At 38.1% G+C, this 12,818-nt stretch overlaps 1 protein-coding gene and 1 non-coding gene across 2 annotated transcripts in view; both read right to left on the reverse strand.

Moving 5' to 3' along the window:
• LOC102531415 (V-type proton ATPase subunit S1-like protein) overlaps window positions 1-12,818 on the reverse strand; it is a 561,646-nt gene that overhangs the window by 99,899 nt on the left and 448,929 nt on the right. The gene's annotated exons all lie outside the window — the stretch shown is intronic.
• Window positions 4,780-4,887, reverse strand: LOC116280117 (U6 spliceosomal RNA). Its single transcript, XR_004189451.1, has one exon. It is a non-coding gene; the product is annotated as a U6 spliceosomal RNA (small nuclear RNA).

Raw genomic sequence — 12,818 nt, forward strand, 5'->3', positions numbered from 1 at the left:
GTGTGTGTGTGAGAAGGACTGGGTAGAATGTAGCCCTCTCCTTTTTTAAGAGGAGTTAAAATGAATTATAGGAAGACTTGTTTCACTCCCAGAAAAGATCAATTTGGGAAACATTTCTTTTGACACATTGCTCATAATTAAAGTAATTCCTCATTTTCACTATTTTCTTTAAGTAAAAGCTTGTGACTTTATTTAACCTTCCATCAATTAACTCTCTCAAAAGAAAATAACCTTGGGCCCCATAAACACACACACTTAATCCTTTATTGACAGAGAAAAGAGAAGCAATGGCTGTCCCTCAACTGCTGGGACCCAGGATTATTGCAGCTCCAAAGTCAGTTGCCCTGTGTGCACCAACCTCCAGTTTCCTGCTCTTACTGACAGGGGTTTTGACTTTGAAATTCCCTTCCACGTTTCACCCATGCACAAAGCCATATAAATCTATTAAAACCATGCTGTTAGAAATGTTTACCCCAGAACAGTCTTCATTCAACAAATATGTCTTGATCTCCTTTGTGCTAGGCACTGAGGACACAGTGGTGAGCAAAATAAACATGACTGCTTTCTTCACGGGGCTTATAAACTGGTGGGGAGGAGAGAAATTAACCAAATAACCAAAATAATTGCAAACAGTAAAAAAGATGACAAAGAAGAATACCAAGTGCTATGACAGTGCCTCATTAAGGGATCTCATTTATCTATGTATCTATCTATCTATCCATCTATCTAACTCACTATATATTTACAGGGCAAGGGGGTGTTGGGGGGAATTTGTCAGATCAGAAAAGTCCTTTCTCACACACCCACACTCAAGGAGAGAAGATTTTCCCGCAAACAACATGGTCTAGAGGGCCATCCATTCTGATACATATTGTTCTTTCTCATTTATTTTTAGCTGCTATATTGAATCCCATTGTATGAACATAATAGTCTTCCTTTGGATCTTAGTTCAAATCAGAGACTTTCCTGGTGGCCTTGAAAACACAAACTGTGGCTGTGGAGAGGCCATGTGTCAGGCCAAGTGCAGGTGGTCTCTGAAAGCCGAGAGCAATCCCCAACCATAGCCAGCAAGAAAACAGGGCCTACAACCTCAGGGAACTCTGCCAATAACTGAGTGAGGTTGGGAGAGGACCCTGAGCCTCAGATGAGTTCACAGTCCCAAGTGACTCTTGCTTTCAGCCTTGTAAGGCCCTGAACAGGGAATCTGGTCCCATTATGCCCGAACTCCTGACCCACAGAAACCTGGATGATAACGTCGTGTTGTATTAAGCCTTCAAATTTGTGGCGATTTGTTACCTAGTGATGGAAAACAAGTGAAACTCCTGATGTAAATGTTAGGCAGATGCACAGGCTCACAGGATGAGGGGCAGGAAGGGGCATGCAGGCCACTTGGGCCAACTCCCTTGCCTTGTAGAGGGAGACGGCGAAGTCTGTGAATTGCCCAGGAATGAGCATCTAGTTAGAGACACAGGGTCACTAGAGTCCAGGAAGAAGACTGAGGAACAGAGTAACACATGAGAAGATCCCGTAGAGGGGCAGGAAAGAAGAATAAGGTAGTGGTTCTAGATTATTCTACATCAGTGTCCAAGTTAAAAATAAAAAGACCTAAATGAAGTGATAAAGCATATCTGGCTGGCAGCACCATGTCACCACTTAGTTGTGGTATGGTCTTAGATAATTTGTTTCACCTTTGTAAGTTTCAGTTTCTTCATCTCTAAAATAAAGCTAACTAGTGTACTTATCTCATAATTATTATGAAGTTTAAATGATATAATGAATATACAGAGCTCATATTGTAATTCAAGTCCAAAGGCTTTCAACTGCTTGGATGTGGCCCACCCACATTACTGAAGGCAATCTGCTTTACACTGATTTAAATGTTAATCTCATCCAAAAACACTTTCATAGAAACATCTAGAATAATGTTTGGCCAAATGTATGGCACCATGGGCCAGTCAAATTGACACACAAAACTGACTATCAAACCTACTCTGTAGGCCCATGCCAACTATGTTTTGACCTTGTCAAGATGTCCATTGACTGACCACTTTCAAGCTCTTGTCATCCCCTTTCTTCCACTCTTCTCTCCCGGCTCAGATAAATCTCTCACTGTGAAAACCCTGAACTCTTTTACTGCTTTCACTCTTTAAGCTCCAGAATCTACCTACTTGGTACTAGATCAATATAGTCTATTGACTTTCCATCAGCAAAACTGAATGCAAGAAAATAGTGAAATGATTTCTTTGAAATTTCTGTGGGAAAATAATTTTGAACTAAGAATACAAACTAATATTAAGACCTGTAAGGATTTATGAAGTTCACCACCCACAGACTTTCTCAGAAAGAACTCCTAGAGGATAGGTTAGAGCAAAATTTAAAAAAGAGTATAAGAAAAAGCTATGAATTAAAAAAATAATAATTGAACAAGGAAAACTTTTATGTAAAATGTGTAGTTACGTTTAAATAGTATTTGATTACTTTAAAATAGAATAATTGGCAATTAACATTTCAGATATTCTCAAGAAAGAACTGAAAAGAAGGAAGGAAATATGGTGGGCTTTGTGTGTGTGGAGAGACAAGACTTGCTAACTCATTCTAGCTGTTGTTCAACAAAAATGCCTCTAAGTACTATTCTTTTACTCTAAAGATTCCATGGAAACAGAGTATTTAAAGTAGAGAAATTGATAATAATTATGTTTAGATAATTCAAGCCAAAACAAAACCAAAAATCTTTACATGCATTTTCTGAATCCCTCAAATAAAAGGCAATTTGGGAATCTCTTTGTTTCCATTATCGCCATAGAATTTCCTCAGTTTCCCATATCATTTGACAAAGGCAAAGACTTTACATTTGAAGCATATTTATAACAAGTTGCCGTGACCCTGGTTCAAATTTAACTTTACCCTCTGGCCCACACTGCTTTGCATTTCAATCTTCACCCACCACACCCTTACCAATTTGATTTCAAATTATTTTTAATTGAGACTGAACACTATACAAATTTGGGGTGTTGCAAATATAATTTACGGGGACCAGCTGGAGAGCCAAAACTTTGATCAGATTGTAAATGTTAATGGGAATACCTAGAAATAAATGATTGATAGCCTCATTTACCCGTCTCACTGATGGTTTTTCACAGAATTACCTCTGCTTCTTGAAGTTCTGATACTGTCATCCATCATTTCCAGAAAAGAAGACTGTGTTAAATAGCACTTACTTTCACTGAACGGCGTGTTTTCTGTAATTTCTATTATTAATTATAATAACTCAATTTCTGATCTCCCTATTACATTATTAGTTTTATCAACTATTTATTGATGTTCTTATAATAATATCTGAAAGCAATTTTTAAAGTTGTGTTTTAATTGTGCCAGGTTTTGTCATGAGGCTTATCATATAACAGTTAGAAAATGACTTAGAAAAATAATTGATCAGCTTAGCGTCTCTCTTCATGTACAACTGTTTCTAAACCCTGTGAATCCAGAGATCAAGGGTTGCAATCGCTCTGGATGGTTATGAAGGGCAGCACTTTAGTGAATATCCAGCCATTTTACAAGTCCTGCCTCTGACTTCATAACTGATTCTGAAATGAGTCGTGGGAACATTTTGGCTTGGGGCAGGACAGGGGAGAAGAGAGAGACAATCCTTATTCCTTCACCTTCGCCTCGTCCCTGTGTTCATGCCCTTGTTTCTGCTTAGAACTTACTCTTTGTGACAGCTGCTCACTCTTGCATCTCGAAGACTGAAGCTAAAGGATTCCATTGGGCATCCCAGAATAGATCATTATTTGCCTTTATGTCCTATAAGAAATTCCCTTTCAACAAACTATCTCTTGCTGAAGATCAGGCTATTGTAGATGGTAGTGTAAAAACATTCCATTAGGAGTCAAAATCCTAAGTATTACTCCCAAATGTTTTATTGCTAATCTAATTCCTGAGCTACCTTTTTAAAGCCTAAACAGGCAACAGAAATTTTTAATGCTACACACATGATTTATGGATACTAGAAGGAGACAGCCCAAACTCCCCCATCCTCGAGTTTTTTAATATTAATGAAAAAGGCTAGAATTAAATCATTTATCTGACACCACTTGGTTCACTCTCCGAGGCCTAATTGCCTCATCAGTTCCTCTTCTCAGCCTCCCCTGCTGTGGTGCTTTTAGCTGTCTGTGTGGGGCAGCCTGTTTCTACTCCTGGATGCAGAAAACTCAATCATAGGGCCAGCAAGGGCCCTATGATTTTTTCTTTCATTAGCTGTACTGTAATTTAAAGTATTGTAAAATAAGAAAAGGTAAAATCATGTTCTGTTATAATTAAAAGAAAAAACCAAAATCGAATGGAAATATTTTGATGATGTGTATTTTGTGTTACTGTACTTACATTGCATCTCTCTAATGCTGGCCATTAGTATCCAGGAAAAAATGAGGAAATTGTTGTTGTCATTACTTATGAGGTAAAAAATTCAACTCAGGATCACAAACATGGTTACTAGGTTAGATCATCATTTTTTGATTAGTCTATCTCACCAACCAGACTTGAAGCCCCTGGATGGCAGGACCATCCCAGCATGTACATCAACCACAGTTTGAGGGCTGATGACATTTGAACCAACACAGAAGATTCTGAAAACATAGAAAATATTATATAGCAAATAATAAAAGGCAAGAAGTGAAAAGCTTTTTTAATTAAAATAAACTCAAATGGTGGGTAGAAACTAAGATGACATTTTTTCTAAGTTTCGGTGAGATGAATATAATAATCAGTGGGACCTCTCTTTTTTTAAATATGGAATGTTTCAAAAATTTGCACATTATCCTTGCACAGTGGTCATGCTAATCTTCTTTGCATCATTCCAATTTTAGTAATATGTGCTGCCAAAGAGAGCACAGTAGGACCTTTAGTTCAACTCAGTGCCGGGTAGAATGGGCCATCAGCACACACATGTATAATGGATGAAGATGGTTGATTCACTGATATTCACTTGGCTTAAGGCTTACTATATTCTCATCACCCCATAAAATATAAGTGAACTAGCCAAGTTTTCTTCACTTGATTTTAGTTTTATTTTTGGTCACACTGTATTATATATTATTATATTACTATTATTATATTATAGGTGAACTGATCCTATTTTTTAAAAAATGAAATCTGAATCACAAGATAAATAATGGAATGAAAAGACCTGTGCCCGTGTCCAAGCTCCATTGAAGGAGGAGGGTGAAGGGTTCACGGGCAGAAACAGTGCTGGCTCACAGCAGACATCTTCCAGGGACTCCTTCCTTTTCCCTTTACCTCCTCTATTTCCTCCTCCCTCCTGTGTGGCTAGCCTAGTGATTGAGGACATTTCTATGTACAAAAAGAAGCTAATCATTTGGGATCAAAGTATCTTTAAAACTGCAAAGTGAGCAGATCTGAGGTTTGCTAAATCAGCCCACAGGTCAGGCATTAAATATTGGCCACAAATTCACAGCCAGGTGAGAAAAGCAGGCTAGCAGGGACAATTTAGGGGAAAGGAAGCCAAGGGCTTTTGCTTTAACCAGTAGAGGGATAGAGTGAGTGGTGAATAGATTTGAAGCAACCCTTGTCTGGAATTGTGGAAGTGGGCAAGACAGTCATGTTTGGGGGAAATTTCACACGGCATCTGGCCATGGTTATTTTGGGTGCAATTGCACTAGGCTTTTCAATCAGAATGAGTAACCTTCCTGCAGAATTTAGTATCCGTAAAGCAATCATAACTGCTTGTCTGGCAGATATACATTAGAGGAAGATGGGCCAACCTTCTTAAGTATCTAACAAAGACTTCTGTCACATTTACTTCCCTCACGGTTTGAATTTGCAGGTTTCTACTTGCCTACATTTACAGTAACACAGTGAAAAATAGCTCACATTCTTCAAAAATGAATAATGTAGCCTGAATGTTAATACTGAGTATTTGAATCCTTATATTCAACCATACAGCTCCCCTTGGTGATCTTCCCTCCGAGTGAAATAGTTGACAGCAAATCAAGTCTTCCAGTTTCAACATGTTTACCTGTTCACGTTTGTCTTTGAGTCTGCAATTTGTCCTGACACAGCGAACAAACAGACAGAAGTTCAGAGAATAAGAGATATTCTTGGGAAAAGACAACTATGAAAACTCCTGTTTATTTGAAAAGGGCAGGTTGAGGTTGGGGATCTTCTGTGTTTGGGAGAGACACGTCAATCCAGTATGCAGAAGAAACATGATTCTACTGAATTAGTATTTCACAAAGCGAATGAAAATATTGTCATTTCAAAGCTTAGCATTGTGATAATTAGAAGTTCTTTACCTGAATAAATGACTTTTTCTTAAAGAAATAGAATTACCCTCATAACATCTTCCATATCTTTTTGGTTCATTTACATGTATAATGTGAAGAATTACCATCTATTTAACTCTAGTGGGACTCAGGTACTTTGGAGACCTTTACGTACTGATTTTCTCTGCTCTATTTCCTCTTAAAGTGTTTATCAGAAGACACTGGCTTGTTAATTAATCTGCTGCTTTCTCCTCTATGCCTTAGAGTGAGATTCTCGAAGGAAGGTCCAAGTACCTCCTGAATTTGAATAACCTCCACAATTTATTCAATGCAGATTCCCAGGCCTTCACCCACATCCACTGAATCAGATTTTCTGAGCTTGAGGCCCAGAATTTGGTATTTTTAATAAACTCATCAGGTGATGCATACTAGAATTTCAAAATTCTTTCATAGTGGGAAAATTTATCCTGCAGGGAATGACAGCTTTAATGTACAGGTGGGGCACAGGCAGAGGTTTTTAGCCAAGAGAATACACTCATGCTTTAAGAAGAAGTTTTATAAACTTACACATTAAAAATGCACATTTCCAATAGTATTTGGGGGGCACTTATCATAATGATAATTTACCGGCAGAATTAACCGAACTGGTATCTGCTTAACATATGAATACATACTTTTCCTTATGGGAAGTTTAGAAGTGACATCACCTTACTTCATTGCATGAGCGCCCAGCGATCTGCATTCTTGTAAATGTGCGTCACAGGAGGCTTTTCTGTCCTATCAGACCATGGAAAAGCCGGTCTCAGGAACATCCTGATCCTACAACTGTTACACACACAGTTACTTGTATGTGACAACTAACAGACCTTGACGATAACACTTCAGTTGCTTGATACGGCACTCTCTAAACTTTACTTAATGACTTAATATATTATCAAGTAAGTCCTTCAAAAATGTCTACCAAAGCAGGGAGTCTGAAATAGGTCACCGAGAGACAGATAGCAGCTCTGAGATGGACTACAACGTGCCTCTTCTTACTTAATGTGCTTACAGCGAGAGCAGTCATTCCAGCCCCAGCTGCATGTGATAATCACTCACAGAGCGTCCAAAAAGACACGCGTAACTAAGCTTCACCCCAGAATGTCTGATCTAATTAAACTGTGATAGAAGAACGAGCAAAACTGGAAAGGAATATCTGCAGTCCTGGAAAGCTAAAGAGAGGTACACTGTAAGAAAAAAGGGTTGACCAAAAATGTCTAATAGCCAAACCACAACATTTAGCATGTTCTGTTAGTGAAGATTGCAGGGTCTGAACATTAAAAATATAAACTCCCAACAGTTAAGAGAATGGGATGGGAGCCATGATCAGAATGGAGAGCTCAACAGTTCCTGGAAGTACAAGGATGACTGGGTTTTGCTGACGTGGACAAGATGAAGCCAAAGCCTGAGAGGGGAGGGGAGAGCTGCGGGAAGACGGAAATGCATCAGCTCCACACAGCACTGGGGAGATGTGGCTCTAAGAGTCACAGGGACCGTGGAGAGTAGGAGTGAAGCAAGGGGCACAGAATAGGGGGTTAACTGAGGTATTAAATAGAGACTACCCTGCCACTGCCTTCCCTTCCCCTGCACATAGTGCTCCTGCAAGCCAGGCATGCACCCCTTTAACAAACAAATGTAAAAAGGAGAAGATCTTTTCTCATGGTTTTGAATGAATAGTCTAAACACAACCATGACAGCCAGGAAGGGCACTGGAGCAAATGCTGCTGTTCCATCATTTTCAAGTCCCCTGGTGTGAGAGCTGGCTCCCTGAACACTCACCCTAAAGTGCAGCTGGCCAGTTGACAAGCCCCACTCACCCCCCAGAGAGCTCAAAGATTGACTCTTTTGTGGCCTTGTGCTTAAGTATAAATGAAAAACAAGCACACGGAACATGGAAAACCCTGCAACAAAAAAGACAAAGATCAAAATGAACAATTAGAAAAACATGATCTTAGAGGAGATAGGGCTAATTCAGAATTCAGGAAAAAAAAACCTTCTAATTAATATTAGAGAAATCAGAGAAGATACTGCATCCATAAAACAAAAACAGGATGCAATTAAGAAAGAAAAATTGGAGAACAAAATTGCTCTAGATACTTAAAATATGTGTTCTGAAACTAGAAAAATAGAAAAGAAAAAAGTGGAAGGGTTAGAAGAGGTTGTCGAGTAAACCTTCTAGAATAAAAATTAAAAAGTTAAAAAGACAGAAAATATGAGAGAAAATATTTAAGATATATATTCACATATATAATTATTCAAAAGCTCCACATCCTGCTCATAGAAATTTTAGAAAAATAACAGAAGAAGATAGAAGGGAGGAAACAGAAACAGATTTTCTAGAATGGAAGACAAAAGTCTCCAGGCTAAACAAGTCCAAGGATGCCCTAATGCCTCAAGTATTAGAGCCTACTGTAATTGCCATAGAATTTTAGAATACCATGGAGAAAGATTATCCTAGTAGTTTCCAAGGAGAAGAAATAGCACACCAACAAAATTACAAGGGTGAGCTTGGCATTGGTTATCCAGTCAACCACTGTGAATGCTAGAAGGTAATGGAGCAATGCCTTCAAAGCTCTGAGTAGAAATTATTTTCAGCTTAGAATCCTGAAAGCAGTCAAACCAACTGTCCAAAGAACACATTTAAGAAACCTTCAAAATTGTGGTATCCTGAAAGATAGCTTCTGCCACTATTTCTTAGGACGTTACTTGAGGATATGCTATAGCAAAATGAGACAGTAAACCAAGAAAGAGAAAGTGTGAGATGAGGCCAACAGATGATCCAGGCCAGGAGAGGACTGTGTGGTGATCCATCCTAGGGAGAAATCAGAACAACTTGGAGCAGGATAATGGAAGGTTTGAGAAAAGGTATCAAAGGGAAAAAGAGATCTAATACTGCTCTTGAGATACTAAAACAACACAGGAGACAGAAAAGCAAGCAAAGTAAGGGAAAAAAAGCACTTAGGAATTCCAAGGAAACAAACCAGTTAAGAAACTAAGTATAATCATAGCAAACCACTTAGCATTGCCATGGATTCTATTTGCATTCTTATTAGAATGCAGATTGTGGTTAATGACTTTCCACTTTAATAGACAACATAAAGAGATAGCATTGTACCATTGTTAAAAGCACCATTTCTAAAATTCTAATTGGCTATATGAATCTAGAAATTTACTTGATTTCTATATTTCTCAAGTTCCTTTTTGTGAGGTAGAGATAATAATAGTTATCTATTTTATAGTCTAGTGAAGCTTAAATGAGTAAATTTACATGAAGCACTTGTAACAGTGCTTAACACACAGAAAGTCAATAGGTGTTAGCTCATCCATAACAAACTACATATAAAGAAATATTTCTTGACACAGAACAAAAATAAAACGTTATTAAATTTGACAATATAAATGTTTAAGTACACATGGCCAAATATGGAGAAGACTAGTAGTGAAGCAGAGTCGAGAATACTGTTTATAGTTGATGGAAACAAAAAATAAACAACAAAGGCAACTAAAAGAAAAATAAAATTTAGCAATATAATTGTGAAAGTGGATGAAATCATCACGCATCACAGCAGGAAGCTAATAATAGATTATGACTAAAATTAACCAATCAAAAGCTAACATGTAAGCTGATAATATAGAGATATAGGAAGAAACAAAAGAATAACCAAAAAATAAATTAAAATGTTTCTATTGAGAAATCAAGAAAGGTAAATATTGTTACCTTTACAATATCTTATACTTTTATTTGTCAATTAAAACTGAAAACTCAATAAAACTTAAAAAAAAGGTAAGCGCAGGGGGTTTAGAATGAGTGGTGAGAGCATAAGATTTTTAACAAGAAGTAAAATTAACACTGTGATATCTAGAATTCTTGCTAGGAATTTCAAAAAACCCTGCGCGTATGGGAAATACGGAAATCATAGGAAAAGAATGCCAATTTCTGGACAAAATTTGATCAGTTTAAAATAACCTAGTAATTGGCCAGAAAAGACAGATAGTGTGCAGATAATGTGTAGTTTTATTGATGAGGTCAAGGAGACATCACAGTACATCTGAAAAACAAGTGAGCCTCAATGTCAGACACTCCTCTATTGCCCACACCCCTCGAAATCATCAAGCATAGTTTGAGGAGGTGTTTGATACTGACTTCAAGCTCTTTGAGTGTAGCTTTTGCCGTCTAGTCAGCTCTTCTGGTCTCTTTCTTTCCTGGCTGCTCTATGACTATTTTTGCATCATTAGGTTTCCTTTCCTGGGTTGCCAAAGAATGAACATATTTGTAGTCAGTTCTGGAAACCTAATCTTTATCCTGAATATCTGCTCAAAAGCCAGTAGAGATGAATCATGTGGACAGTCTTGTTTTATTAAGAAAATGTATAATACATACTTAAAACAGCAAGGCCTGCTTTGGTGAATTTCATCAATTCTTCTTAATCTGGACCTCACAGAACACACATTTTTTCGGCTGTTTGATTTCTTTTATTCGTTGGTCAGTGTCTAAGACTTTAAAATTGGTAATCTTATTTGGTTGTTCGCCTAGGCTAGAGGTTTCAGTGATGAAATATTTCTATCTGCCAAAGCTGACTGGCATTTTCCAGAATGGAAACTGGAAGAGAAGCTATTCTGGCAGCTTTCGTTGGGTACTTAGGAACCATAGTCTTTACACACGTATATATACATGTGTCTCTCTTCTACATGGTATAGAAAGGTTCATATGAAATTTCTAGCTTTAATGAAAGGTAAGAATATAAAATGATATGAAGTACTTTTGTAAGCAATCTCATCAGTGGCTTAAGGCTCCATTTTCATAATGTTACAGTACCACTGGGTCGCCCACTTTCCTTTTCTTTTCTTTCCATCATGAATGATTTAGTTGTTCTTCATACTTAGAAGAAACAAATGAGTTCAAAAGAAGAATCTAAAGGAGAATGGTAGGACCTGTTTTCTCCTGATGACTGTCCACTGCTAGCTTCAAGGCTGGTGGTTCTTATGCTAGGGATGCAGTTCCTATGGGGTCAGAAACAGAAAACTCAGGTTGAAGAAAAGAGTCACAGAGACTACCACTAGCACCTTCAGAACAGAAGAAGAGCAAGGAGAGCAATGTGGCTGAAGTCCAGCAGAGGAGAGAGTCCCAGGTGGTGAGGTCAGAGAGGTAAATGAGATGGTGAGGTAAGGGGGCCTGGCAGCTTTGAAAGACTTTGAAGGACTTTTCCTTTGGGAGAAATGGGAGAATACTGAAAAGTTTTAAGGAGAGGAACATGAGGTTTTTAAAGGATCAGTTGGCCTACTCTTTTGAGAGTACACTGTATGGAGTAAGAGTAAGGCTACTATAATAAGTAAGTCATAGATGCTGGTTGCTGGACCAGGAGGGTGGTGATGAAGAAAATGAGAAGTGATTGATGGGATTCTGGGTCTATTTTATAGAATCAATAGGACATGCTGATCATTTGAATGTTCAGATACAAGAGAGGACTCAGGAGTGACTCCAAGGTCATGGCCTGAGCAACTGGAAGGATGCCACTGCCATTACTGAGATGGACATGTACATCTTCAGGTAGAGCAGGTTGATGGAGGGAGATCAGGAGTTCAGTGTAAGAAATATCAAATTTAAGAACTCTGTTGCAAAATACAAATGGGAGGTTGATATGAATAACCAAGAAATCAGCTTCTAACTTTTATATTTATTTTCCAAATTGAGTTCACACAGACTAATATCACAAAATAAGTTTATGCCTTGATGATAATCTTGGATCTTGCATATAAAAATGGCATGGCAGATCCACTTTTTGTTGTTTTTATGGAATGAGAATTATGAACATTTCTAAAAAGACCCACAAAGTAAATTATAACAGCAAAGCTTGAAGATAAAATCTTTTACCCTTGCTCCCCAAACTGACACCAATGAGCCCCAAAAGCCTAAGGGCCCTTTACTATCAGATCATCCATTGTTAGAATAAAGCATGTCATGTCAAAATTCATCAGGCCTTTTCACAAAGCATATTTTACACTTGACTTGCCCCTAAGCATTGAGATATTTATTTCTCCCTGAAGCCACCTATAAAGTTAGACTGGATAATTCTTAGGAGTTTGATTTTACTCAGGTGTGCTGACAAGCACAAACAATAAATCCTTGGGAAATTTCCAGATTGCAGTTGTCCTTTGTCTGTGCAAGTTAAATGAACCACACATAAAGACTGGCAGAATTTAAACTTATTCATCTTTTTCTTTATTGAAAAATCTGTAGCCAGTTCATGTGATTCAGAGATCTTATTAGCTCTCTGATCCACGGCAAATCCACAGGGGAGAGGTAAGTATACTGGGAGAGACCTTGAAGGACTTGAAGCTTGAGAATTTTCCATGGCAGCTGTCACATGTCCTCAGTCCCTGCAGCTGTTCCTCTCCCTCCCTCCTTGCAAATGACTGTATTTCCTATCTCATCTTCCCCTAACTCTTGGTATCAAAACTCCAGACTGTCCAAACAACCGGGCTCTAGGAACAGTCCCTCTA

This window comes from Vicugna pacos, chromosome 3, assembly GCF_048564905.1.
Source record: "Vicugna pacos chromosome 3, VicPac4, whole genome shotgun sequence".
In the NCBI taxonomy this organism is placed as follows: Eukaryota; Metazoa; Chordata; class Mammalia; order Artiodactyla; family Camelidae; genus Vicugna; species Vicugna pacos.